Source organism: Oryctolagus cuniculus, chromosome 7, assembly GCF_964237555.1.
Source record: "Oryctolagus cuniculus chromosome 7, mOryCun1.1, whole genome shotgun sequence".
Classification (NCBI taxonomy): Eukaryota; Metazoa; Chordata; class Mammalia; order Lagomorpha; family Leporidae; genus Oryctolagus; species Oryctolagus cuniculus.
In genome coordinates this window covers 13,793,820-13,807,400 of record NC_091438.1, presented here as the reverse complement: position 1 = coordinate 13,807,400, position 13,581 = coordinate 13,793,820, and the positions used below count along the sequence as shown (strand labels likewise).

At 44.4% G+C, this 13,581-nt stretch overlaps 2 pseudogenes; both read left to right on the top strand.

The window, feature by feature from the left end:
• The first annotated feature begins 58 nt into the window (after positions 1 to 58).
• LOC127489430 (ADP-ribosylation factor GTPase-activating protein 2 pseudogene) lies at positions 59 to 7,039 on the top strand (annotated as a pseudogene).
• Positions 7,040 to 8,521: 1,482 nt separating this feature from the next.
• Positions 8,522 to 13,179, top strand: LOC100339360 (syntaxin-18 pseudogene; annotated as a pseudogene).
• Positions 13,180 to 13,581: the final 402 nt, after the last annotated feature.

Sequence of the window (13,581 nt, the reverse complement as noted above, 5' to 3'; positions counted from 1 at the left end):
TAAACAATAAGTCACATATTGAAATTATTTTTTCTAAAATTTTACTTGTATAGCTCTGAGTCATAGTTGACATACAGTAAATAGCATCATATAAAATATGAAATCTCTGATTTTGCACCTTTTTACACCTTAGACATCCATTAATTCATCAAGATAATATTAAACACACCAAAATTCGTGTCTTTTCTTCTTCTTCTTTTTTTTTAAAGATTTATTTATTTACTTGAGAGTCAGAGTTACACAGAGAAGGAGAGGCAGAGAGAGTGAGAGGTCTTCCATCCGCTGGGTCACTCCTCAATTGGCCACAAAGGCCAGAGATGTACAGATCCGAAGACAGGAGCTGGGAGCCTCCTCTGGGTCTCCCGCACAGGTGCAGGGACTCAAGGGCCTGGGCCATCTTCCACTGCTTTCCCAGGCCATAGCAGAGAGCTGGATTGGAAGTGGAGCAGCCAGGACTCGAATTGGTGCCCACAGGGGATGCTGGCACTGCAGGCTGTGACTTTACCCACTATGCCACAGTGTTGGCCCCGCGTCTTTTCTTCTTAATCAAACTTTTCTGCTTTTCCTCATACTACCTCAAACTTTACATTCCTCAAAAAATCACCAGATAATTGTCACTATTAATTTTTGTTCTATGGAATTTCAGATAAATAGTATCATACAGGAATTAATCACTTTCTGTCTCTCAATTTCCCCCTTACTTAATTATTTTATACTCTTTGTAATTATTTTGAGATATAATCATGTTTTCTCATGCATCAATAATATTCTACTTTCTGAGGCTGGCACTGTGACATAGTAGGTTAAGGGATGGCTTTCAGGGCTGGCATTTCATATGGGTACCAGTTTAAGTCCCAGGCACTCCACTTCCAATCCAGCTCCCTGCTGATGGCCTGGGAAAGCAACAGAAAATGGCCCAAGTGCTTGAGCTTCTGCACCCACATGGGAGACCTGGAAGAAGTGCTTGGCTCCTGGCTTCTGCCTGGCACAGCCCTAGCTATTGCAAACATTTGGGGGAGTAAAGCAGTGGATGCAAGATCTCTCTCTGTCTCTCCTCTCTCTGTAACTCTACCTTTCAAATGCATAAATAAATCTTTCAAATAATAGTGAAATACTTTTTATTACTTCAATTGAATTGATTTTACAAAATTTATTTATCTATTCACCTATTGATGGATATTTTACCTACTTCAGTTTTAGAAACAAATATGACATAAACAGTTATGTAAAATCTTTTTATGGCCAAATATTTCATTTTCTTCAGATGAATAGCTACTAGTGAAGGAATTCAGACTGCATTATGCTGGAGTGAGTTACGCTGCCATTTGTGATCTGGCATCATAAGCAGGCCCTAGTGCCGCCTGTGAGGCCAGCGTCCTACATGAGTGTCAGTTTGAGTACTGACTGCTGCACTTCTGACCCAGCTCCTTGCTAAGGTGCCTGGGAAATGGTGAAAAATGGCACAAGAGTTTGGGCCCCTGCCACCCTCAGAGAAGATCTGGATGGAGGTCTGGACTTCTGGCTTTGGAATGGGCTTATGAAGGTATACAAGCACTACATGCTAATCAAACTTTTATATTTAAAGAATATAATAAGATACTCAGTGGAAAACCAAAATACATTTGTATCAAACATTTTAATGGATTCATCTCAGTTGAGTGGAAAATATTGATTAGTTTCATTTTCTAAGAAATAGTCACACTTGGGGCTGCTTCTGTGGCAAAGTAAATTAAGCCACTTTCTGCAGCACCAGCATCCCATATGGGCATCAGCTCGAATCTTGACTGCTCAACTTTCCATTCAGCTCCCTGCTAATGCACCTGGGAAAGCAGCAGTAGATAGTCCAAGTGCTTGGACCCCTGCACCCATGTGGGAGACCTGGAAGAAGCTTCTGGCTCCTGGCTGCTGGCTTTGGGCTGGCCCAACCCAGCTGTTGTGGCCATTATGTGAGTGGACCAGTGGATGGAATCTCTCTCTCTCTCTCTCTGCAACTCTGCCTTTCAAATAAATAAAAGTAAAATCTTAAAAAAAGAATTAGTCAAAATAAAATGTATCTAATACTTTTACAAAGGATAGCTTATAAGATTGATAAAGTATTCTATATAGTTACTGATCTTCCACTTGTTTCTTCTATCCGTTATTGAAGGTTATTGAAATCTCTTTTATAATTAAAGATTTTTAATTTATATATACTATACTTTTGATTCATATATTTTAAGCTTTTATTAGATACATTTTTATTCACTAGAACTCTTTGTTAATAGGCCTATTTATTCATGGGTATTGTCTAAGTTTATCTTTGTTAATATTCTTGCCCTGAATTTTTGTTATCTTATATTGATCTATCATTGCTCATAATTTTTAGTAAAAACTGTTGTAATGATATGTTTTTTTCGCTGCATTTATCCTTTGTATCTTTATATTTAATGTGAATGTATTGATTGGCAGGCTACAGTTGTGTGTTACTTTCTTTTTTAATAAATCTCAGTTTGTTTATTTCACATAGACACTTAGGTCATTTATATTTGGAATGTTTATTGAATAATTTACATTAAGTTTTTTAATTTGTTCGTTTTTCTTTCTATTTATCTGTTCTTATACATTTCACTTTACCCCTTTTTCACCTTGTTTAAATTAGTTAAGCATGCTCTAGGATTCTAATTTATTTTATTTATTGGCTTATTAGACAATCTTTTGCTTTGTGTTAGTAGTTGCTTTAGGAAATATAATATGTAAAATAATTTACAGGAGAGAAAATGGCGGCGGAACCGAGCAAGACCGAAATCCAGACTCTTTATAAGAGGCTTCGAGCAATTCCCACCAACAAGGCCTGTTTCCACTGCAGTGCCAGGAATCAGAGCTGGGCCTGCATCACGTATGGTGTTTTCTTGTGCATTGACTGCTGCAGGGCCCAGCGCTCCCTGGGCGTCCATCTCAGCTTCATCAGGTCCACAGAGCTGGATTCCAACTGGAGCTGGTTCCAGCTGAGTGTATGCAGACGGCCTTTTTCCACCAGCACGGCTGCACAGCCAGTGATGCCAACAGCAAGTGCAACAGCCGAGCAGCCCAGATGTACCGGGAGAAGATCCGGCAGCTGGGGAGTGCGGCCCTGGCCCGGCGTGGCACTGACCTCTGGATAGACAACGTGAGCAGTGCTCCTAGCCACTCCCCAGAGAAGAAGGACTCATTTCTTCACGGAGCACACTCAGCCCCTGACTGGGATGTGCCAGCCGCTGAGCCTGCAGGGATCCAGCAGCCAGCCCCGTCCGCAGAGAGCAGTGGCCTGGCCCAGCCGGAGCACGGCCCCAACACCGACCTGCTTGGCACCTCGCCCAAGGCACCTCTGGAACTGAAAAGCTCCTTCATTGGCAAGAAGAAGCCAGCAGCAGCTAAGAAAGGCCTGGGCGCCCAGAAGGTGAGCGGCCGGAGCTTCAGCGAGATGGAGCGGCAGGCCCAGGTGGCAGAGCAGCTCCATGAGCAGCAGGCGGCGGACTCTAAGAAGCAGGCCGAGGAGTCCATGGTCGCCTCCATGCTTCTGGCCCACCAGGAGCTCCAGCTTGATCGGAAGGAGGAGGAGAAGCAGCTCCAGAATCTGGAGGTGAAGAAGGGAGAGCAGGCGGAGCGGCTGGGCATGGGCTTGGTGAGCCGGAGCTCCGTGTCCTGCTCGGTGCTGTCCGAGATGCGGGTGATCGAGCAGGAGACCCCAGTGACCGCCAAGTCCTCCCGCTCGCAACTAGACCTGTTTGACGACGTTTGGACGTTCACCTCTGGACCCCCAAAGTATAAGGACACCCCCTTTTCCTTGGGGGAAGTTTTGGTTCCCACTGGGATACGGATACCACCTGGGGCATGGACAGGGTAGAGGAGAAGGAGGTAGAAGTGACCATCTCGAGCATCCGGCCCATTTCAGAAAGAGCCACAAGCTGGAGGGACGTGGAGAGCCGGAGCTCTGGCCTCGAGTCCAGCGAAGCAGGCCAGAAGTTTGCAGGTGCAAAAGCCATCTCATCCGACATGTTCTTTGGGCGGGAGGTGGACTTTGAGTATGAAGCCAGGTCTCGGCTGCAACAGCTCACGGGCAGCAGCGCCATCAGCTCTTCAGACCTCTTTGGGGACGTGCATGGAGCCCATGCAGCAGGAAGCGTGTCTCTGGGCAATGTGCTCCCTTAGGCAGACATTGCCCAGTTTAAGCAGGGTGTCAAGTCTGTGGCAGGCAAGATGGCTGTGCTGGCCAATGGCGTGATGAATTCTTTGCAGGATCGCTATAGTTCCTACTGATAGCCCCGTGGCTCAGGCATCGCTGGGGACAGCAGCAAGAAACCCATGATTCTCAGGGCATGGGTGCCTCCTGTGGAAGCTGGGTGGCTTGGTTACCTAAGTGTGTGCTGTGCAGGGGGGTGGCCCTGGAGGACCCTGGGGGGGGACTCCTGTGGATTGAGCCCCTCCCCTGTGTACCCTCAGCCTCTCCTCTGTGCAGTGTCCTTCCAGTCCTGCCCCTGAGCGCTGCTCACTTGTCCTGCACACTGGAGGGATTTCGCTCGGGGTGGGAGGCCCAGCCTTTCCCCACGCAGGGAAAGGGAAAAGTGTACACCTTCTGCTGGTTCCAGGATCCTTCTAGGTGGTCTGAGGGCTCGGGCCTCTGCCCTCTGGCACCAGGGAGAGGCCCAGCAAGAGGGGAGCTGCCGAAAGCCCCCAGGGAGGGGGTTCTGTGCTTGCTGCTGCCTCTGCTGCTGCTGCCAGTGCCTCTTCTGGGTATCAGGAGAGGGCAGAGGAGAGGAAGGACCTTGGTCTGGGCCTTACTAAGGGCTAGAGCCTTCACCTGGTACCTAAAGGCTTCATTTGGGACCAGGCCTGAGTGATCCCATGTGCCCTTCCCCCTCCTCCCCTGTGACTGTAATTGCTTGGAGAACTTTCTGGGCCTCTCTGAGGCCTGGCACACCATCTGCTGTGGGCCATGGGCCCTCTGTTTCCTGAGATGTTTGGCCCTTCCCCTGGCCCGTGGCTGCAGTGGTCCCATCTGGCCTGTGTCCTGACTCTGGTTGCTGTGAGCCTCACGCAGGCCAAGGAAGCAGAAGACATGAGGGAGAGAAGCAGGCTCAGAGGGACCTGGCCTGGCCTGCCCCTGAGAGCTCGAGGGGCTGCGTGCGGGCCTCTCTCTGGCAGCCGGGCCATGCACTGTGTCATCTTTGGTGCCATCCTCCCCTGCCATGCTGGCAGTCTGGGCCCCTCTGCCACCTCTGGGCTGCAGGTTGGGCTCCAAGCAACACAGCCCACTCCCTCCGCGCTTGCCCAGAGCAACAGGACTCTTTCTGGACTGTATTGAAACAAAGTGGTGTCAAAATAAAGACACCATAGGGCTGGGGCCCTGCCAAAATAATAATAATAATAATAATTTACAATGTTTTAACATCATGCTATATTAAACTACATGTACTACAATATTATATTTTTGCTTCTCTTTTCCTGGCTTTCATAATAGTGGTTAGTTTTTAAAATTCTATATATTTTTTATCTTCTATAAAATATTTCTATTTTTGCTTAAACAACTTATCTTTAAAATAAATTTAATTCCCTAAAAATGTCCATCTATATTCAGTATTTTTAGTGGTCTTTGTACATTTTTTTGGATGCCCAGATTTCTATGTGGTATTGTTTTCCTTCTAATTAAAGAGTTTCATTTACCATTTAGTTCCTAGGGGCCAACACTGTGGCATAGAGGGCTAAGCCTCCATCTGCAGCGTCAGCATCCCATATGGGCATTGGTTCTGGTCCCAGCTGCTCCTCCTCTGATCCAGCTCTCTGCTATGGCCTGGGAAGGCAGACGATGACCCCCAGTGCTTGGGCCGCTCCACCTGCATGGGAGCCTGGAACAAGCTCCTGGCTTAAGATCAACTCAGCTCCAGCCATTTTGGCCATTTGTGCAGTGAAACAGTGAATGGGAGACCTATTTTTCTGTCTCTCCCTCTCTCTGTCTGCAATTTCACCTCTCAAATAAATAAGATCTTAAAAAAGAAAAGGTTGAGTTCCTAATTCATTAACCTGGCACATTTCTGGCTGTTGTGGTCATTTGAGGAGTAAACCAGTGGATGGGGGAGCTCATTTTCTTTCCTATTAAAATAAATTTTTTAAAAAACCTAAAAGCAAAAGTTATTTAATTGAATGGTTTAGAGTCAAGAGCAAATTGATTCTAGCTGAAAAATCTTTAATTATTTTATTTGATTTTATTTGAAAGGGGGAGCATTGTGTGTGTGTGGGGGAATCTCCCATCTACTAGTTCAGTTTCCAAATGCCTGCAATTAGCATCTGGGAAATCAATTCACATCTCTCAAAGGGATGGCAGGGCTCAAACTGCTCGAGGCAGTATTTGCTGCCTTCCTGGGTGCACATTAGCAGGGAGCTGGAATCAGCAGCAGAACTGGGTTTCAAACACAGACACTGATATAGAATGTGGGCATCCCAACTGGCTGCATAGCTGCTCCACCAAAGCCTGCCCAGGTTCCATTGTAGCAAAAGCACATTGGTATTTAACAATGTCAACTATTTAAAAAAAACCTCATTGTTTAATGATGCAAAAATAGTTTTAGAACTGGAAAGAACTGCACATTAGTGGGGCTGGCTCTGTGGAGTAGAGGGTGAAGCTGCTGCCTGTAGTGCCAGCATCCCACATGGGCACTGGTTCAAGTCCTGGCTGCTCCACTTCCAATCCAGCTCTCTGCTATGACCTGAGAAAGAAGCAGAAGATGTCTCAAGTGCTTGAGACCCTGCATCCCCAGGGAGATCTGGAAGAAGCTCCTGGCTCTTGGCTTCAGAATGGCTTAGCTCTGGCCATTGCAGTTATCTAGGGAATAAATCAGTGGATTGAAGACCTCTCTCTCTGTCTCTTCTTCTCTTTCTGTGTAACTCTTTCAAATAAATAAATAAGTCTTTAAAAAAAGAATTGTTAAGTATTCATACATTATTTACTCTTTAAAAAAGCTCAGAAGGATGACTAGATAAAACACTACCCCAAATATCCATTTCTTTTAAAAAGACAGAAACTTAAATCATACAAATATTTTTGTAAGACCAATTGTATAGTTTGCATACAATACAATAAACATGACTTTTAGGAGTATTGAAAAGATTCTAAAACAATCATAACTTTGTTTTTTTTTAAGATTTATTTGTTTATTTATTTGAAAGTCAGAGTTACACAGAGAGAGGAGAGTCAGAGAGAGAGAGAGAGAGAGAGAGAGAGAGGTCTTCTATCCAATGGTTCACTCCCCAAGTGGCCGCAACAGCCGGAGCTACGCTGATCCAAAGCCAGGAGCCAGGAGCTTCTTCCTGGTCTTCCATGTGGGTGCAGGGGCCCAAGGACTTGGGCCATCTTCTACTGCTTTCCCAGGCCATAGCAGAGAGTTGGGCCAGAAGAGGAGTAGCTGGGACTAGAACTGGTGCCCATATTGGATGCCAGTGCTTCAGGGCAGGGCGTTAACCAACTGTGTCACAGTGCCAGCCCCTAAAACAGTCATAACTTTGGATATTAACATTCTATGGAGAAAAGAGTTGCAGAAAAATGAGAACATCAGGTTTTTTTTTTTTCTCTTGAGGCATTCTTAAAACCATCATGCCAAGAAATTGAGTAGAAGGTGATTGTCAAACAACATTTTCATTCAGAAATCTCACTAAATAAAAAAAAAAAACTACAAAATTTGCTGTCAAAATCCACTAAAGAGATAACACAGAAAAACATGAGCTTTTTAGAATTAAGCATTGTTGCAGGGCTATACTTAGAAATAGGAGGAAAAGTACCTAGCACACGATGTTCTCAATCATGTCTAGGGGATCTTCCTGGAACTTAGCTTCCTGCGAGGAAGCACATTTTACTGTTTCTCATAGTGGAATGAGTCTGATGATTTTTTGTGCTTTATTATCACTATAAGACTATCGACAGTTATGACAGAGCTGTCCTTTCCTGCCTTGTAAGACTTTAATCTGAACTATTCATACTGTAATTACCTCAATTGAATCATATGCATTGTCAGAATTATGCAGGTCAAGGTTGATTACTAGTCAAGATGTCTTTTATAATGTTCAGGTATGTTTCAGCATTGGAACACAAAATGTTATTGTGTGTGCAGAGGTACAGAAGTAGAATCCAGGGCATAAATAGAACATTTGTGCATCAAATATTCATTGAAGAAGGAATGGCTGCAATTGCAAAAAATTTTTTGAAAGCAAGAAACAATGGCTTAATGGGATGTAAGAAGCCACTGCCAAGTAGGGGAGATATGCTATTTTATTATCCTGCAATAGTCAGAAGGATGTTGGAACACTGGAAATGGGAAAGAATTAAGCAGACTAAATTGTCAGAATTCTAATAATATAAAAGGAACAAAGAGGGGAGGGAAGCATAGGGGAGAAGGAGAGAGAGACAGAACCCAAGGCAATTTGCATATTGCTTAGGTTGTCAGTTTCTTGGAATCTCCCAGGTACTTTTTACAGAAGTAGTTTAAATTCTAGGAATCGGGGCTGACATTGTGACATGGCAGGTAAAGCCACCACTTGCAGTGCCCGGATCCTATATTGGCACCGGTTTGAGTCACAGCTGTTCCTTTCCAATCCAGCTCTGTGCTATGGCCTGGGAAAGCAATAGAAGATGGCCCAAGTCCTTGGGCCCCTGCACTCACATGGGAGACCCAGAAGAAGCTCCTAGTTCCTGGCTTTGGATCAGCCCAGCTCTGGCCATGGTGGCCATCTGGGGAATAAACCAGCAGATGGAAGACTCTCTCTCTCTCTCTCTCTCTCTCTCTCTCTCTCCCCCACTCCCTCTCCCTCTCCCTCTCCCTCTCGCTTCTGCCTCTCTGCTGCAACTCTGCCTTTAAATAAATAAATAAATCTAAAAAAAAAACCTCTAAGAACAACTAACTACCTTGAGGGAAATAAATCACAATAAGAATCCAGTGAAATAAGATCTACTGATGTAACATCAACATCAAAACTTGAAAAATGGATTGCATTGGCTTGGAAGAAAGTTCTGGACATAATAATTAAGCATTTTTCTATAACAGTGCTGTATAACCAATATTCTATTGTGTGCTCGTATAAGAAACTGCCTACGATGAAAGAAAAATATTATCAAATGTTTAGGCTATGAAGGAGTTTTTGAGATTCCTCATTTATTTTTCATACTGTCCAACATCGATATAAAATAAAAATCCAAGAAATCCAAAATAGCTATTTCAAAAAATGTAAAAATTCAGTTCATACACAAAAGTTTAGAAAATAGAAATACTCATCTGGCTTGATAATCATTTACATCTGAAAATTCACAGAATTTATAGGAATCTGGATTCCTATGACCTTACTGCATTTTAAGGATTATGTAGTCATTTAGGCAAATTAGAGCGCTGAATCTTCCTAAAAGACTATCCTGTGGCCACTGTGGAAAGATAAACATTGTATTGCTGTGAGAGTGAGAAATAAGAGAATATCAGGTTTAGGGTGTGACTAAGGAATACACACAAATCAGCCATGAAAGTTTGCAGAAAAAAAATCTAGGTAATAACAGTGACTTCAGATAAATTTATTTCATCAGTTCATAAGATAATGTTAGACATGGTACAGGCTACAATGAGAATGTTTTTACATATTGATGACAGTTGAAATAACCATGTGAAAACAATCAAATCTGCAATTCATATTTTTATTTCCAGATAGCACTAATGGCATAGTTGATCACTGAATTAGCCACATAATTTTAGAACAAACTAAATTTCCCATTAAAAATTAAAAGTATAGAGAATGATGTTTTCAAAATATGATTATTAAATGAAGATTTTTGAGAAAGTCAAAGAAATGAATATTATTCCTTTACAATGAGAAAGCTATCTTCTGTATAAATGAATAACTGTGCTGTCACAGAAAGCTCCAATTTAGAAATAAAAACTAATAACTGATAGGAATAACTAATAACTAATAACTCTAGGTGCAGACATTCTGCAGCTTGAGACACACACAGCCCCAATCTGAGAGTGGTTATGTCTCAGCCACTCTGCTTCCTGTTGAGCTCCTTGCTAACACATCTGCAAGGCAGTAGCATGACAGCACCAGTGCTTGGGACCCTGACACTTATATGGGAGGCTTGGATGAATCCTGGCTTCAGCCTTGCCCAGCCCTGGGTGTTATGGCCATTTGGGGTGTTAATCAGCAGATGAATGACCCGCCTCTCCCCTCCTCTCTGCCCCTCCCCTCCACTCTCCTCCACTCTCCTCTCCTCTCTGCCCCTCCCCTCCCCTCCTCCCCCCTCCACTCTCCTCCCCTCCCCTCTCCTCTATTTTTTCTCTCTCTCTTTCAAGTAAGAAAATCTTTTTAAAAATTAATTACTTTAGATTAAATTGCAGATTTTCTTTTTTTTAAAGACATTTATTTATTTGAAAGGCAAAGTTACAGAGAAGCAGAGGCATAGAAAGAGAGACATATGTTGTCCATCTGCTGGTTCTCTCCCTGGATGGCCACAATGGCAGGAGCTGCACGGCTCCAAAGCCAGGAGTCAGGAGCTTCTTCTGGGTCTCCCACACGGGTGCAGATGCCAAAGCACTGGGGCCTACTTCTACTGCTTTCCCAAGCCATAGCAGAGAACTGGATCTGAAGTGGAACAGTCAGGATTTGAACCAGCACCCATATGGGATGCCGACATTGCAGGCGACAGCTTTACTTGCTATGCCACAGTGCTGGCCCAAAATTAAAAATTTTCAAAGAAACACTATTTGTCAACTGCTAATGTAATCATTAGTTATTAGAAATACCAGTGATCAGCCAGCAGCACGGCTCAATATGCTAATCCTCTGCCTGCAGCACCGGCACACCAGGTTCTAGTCCCGGTCAGGGCACAGGATTCTGTCCTAGTTGCTCCTCTTCCTGTCCAGCTCTCTGCTGTGGCCCAGGAGTGCAGTGGAGGATGGCCCAGGTCCTTGCGCCCTGCACCCATATGGGAGACCAGGAGAAGCACCTGGCTCCTGGCTTTGGATTAGCGCTGTGCGCCGGCTGCAATACCCGGCCGCAGCAGCCACTGGGGGGTGAACCAATGGAAAAAAGGGAGACCTTTCTCTCTATCTCTGTCACTCTTTCACTGTCCACTCTGCCTGTCAAAAAATAAATAAATAAATAAAAAAGAAAAAAAAGAAATACCAGTGATCAACAGATAATGGCAGTTATCTGAAGAGCAATTGAATATCTGTGTAATGATAAGGTATGTTTTTGCAACTAGAAGAAAAATAACACATAAAAGGAAGCAAATTTTCACAATTTTAATCTGCTGGCCAGTCTCAACACCACTCATATCAGGAGACAGGTGACTAAGTTCTATGCAACATTTTATGCAAACTTAACCATTAAATACCATGTATAATGCAATTTTTGCTGGGAAAGTTTAATTTGAGTCTAATAGTTCTTTACTTTTGAGTTCTCCATGTAAAAGAATTAGAGGGAATTGAAATGATTGAATCATCACCAAAATAGGGAATAGGGATATATGTCTACTCATCAATAAATCAGAATATTATTAACAAAAGGACTGTTGAAAATTAAAAAAATCTGGGTATATAACAACCACCTACAACTGGTTCTGAATAGATCCTGTTGTGGGAAATGAGTGTCATGATGATTTTGAGGAAAAATATTAAACTGGAATAGTTGGTGAGAAATTTTAAATTTGTGATATGTCATCTTTACAATGTAAGATAATTTCATCTGAAATATGCAAGAATTAAAAATCAAATTATTTATATTTTTGAAATGTTAATATTAACTGTACTTATTTAGAGATGCAAATTAAATTTATGTATACCATAAATAGTTCAGATTTGAAGGAGCTATACAGATTTGTGTGTGTGTGTGTGCATGTGTATACGTAGATACATGAAGCATCTTCAAATTTCAGCACGCACACACACACACACACACACACGGTAACCTAATACTAAAATAGTTGAGCTAGGGGCTCACTTTTCTCTCTGATCATCGGTATAAAGATTTCTTCTTTAGCACAGCAGAGAATTGTTTCTCCTGCTTAAGTGTTATTCAAAGTATTTTGTTTGAGGTAAATGCTGTTCAAGCATCCTTAGTGTCCATGAATGGGATTTATATAAAAATCAGCAGCTGACCCTTCAGATTCACAAGTTAGACAGTGACAGAAAGAGACAGAGAGAAAGGTCTTCCTTCCATTGGTTCACTCCTTAAATGGCTGCTACAGCCGGAGCTGCGCCAATCCGAAGCCAGGAGCCAGGCGCTTCCTCCTGGTCTCCCATGCAGGTGCAAGGCCATCCTCCACTGCCTGCCCAGGCCACAGCAAACTGAGAGATTTTCTTCTGGAGCATAGGAAAGATTATATTAATGCTTACAGCCACGTTCTGTCTGACTGTGGCAGGATGACAGACACAGGAGACCAGATAGACCAGGACGCGCAGATCTACATGAGGACCTGCTCAGAAGCAATTCAGCAGCTCAGGACAGATGCGCACAGGGAGGCCCACTCCCAGCAGGTGAAGGAGCACAGGACGGCCATTCTGGATTTCATCGAGGATTACTTAAAAAGAGTGTGTGAACTTGACTCAGAACAGAGAGCCATCCGAGTTAAACGAGTGGTGGATAAGAGGAGATTATCTAAGCTGGAACCAGAACCAAATGCAAAAGCAAGAGAATCCATCTCTTCTGAGAAAGCGTCACAGAATCCTTCAAAAGACTCTGAAGAGAAACCTGCCTCTGAAGAGTTCCCAGAAAAGACTGTCTGAAGAGCAGCCTGACTGGAGTGCCCGGGGAGACGGCAAAGGAGAAGACGAGTTATCCCCAGAAGAAATGCAAATGTTTGAACAAGAAAATCAGCGGCTCGTTGGGGAGATGAACAGCTTGTTTGACAAAGTGAGGCAAATCGAAGGGAAAGTAGTTGAAATTTCCAGACTCCAAGAGATATTCACGGAAAAGGTGTTGCAACAGGAAGCGGAGGTTGACAACATTCACCAGTTGGTGGTTGGAGCGACTGAAAACATCAAGGAGGGCATCGAAGACGTTAGAGAGGCCATCAAGAACAACGCCGGCTTCCGCGTGTGGATCCTCTCCTTCCTCGTGATGTGCTCCTTCTCCCTTCTCTTCCTCGACTGGTAGGACAGCGAGCCGGCCTCGGGCGGCGGCGCCGGCAGTCTGCACGGGCAGCCTGGCAAGCGCGCGCCTCTGCATGTCTCTGGCACTGGGGCGTGACTGTCACCAGGGTGTCACAGAGCTGCTTCAGGGGAGAGGGGCCTGAGCCACACCTGCGGATTCCCATGCGAAGCGACACCCAGACCTGAGTCCTTAGCTGAGCGCCTGGGAAAGAACATGACGAGCACACGGAAGTGGTCTGTGCAGCAGTCACTGGGCAGGGTGGGCTCGGGGAGGGGCGTTAACCACCTGACCGCGAGGCTGCCTGCCCTGCGGCTGCTCCTCACTCAGCAGAGTCTGACCCTGCCTGTCCCCGGAGCTCCAGGGAAGAACGCGTCTAATGACGGCTCTTACAAATGCTCGTTCCCTTGTCTCTGCACGGCTTCCTGTCAGCGGATGCGCGGTCCGAGA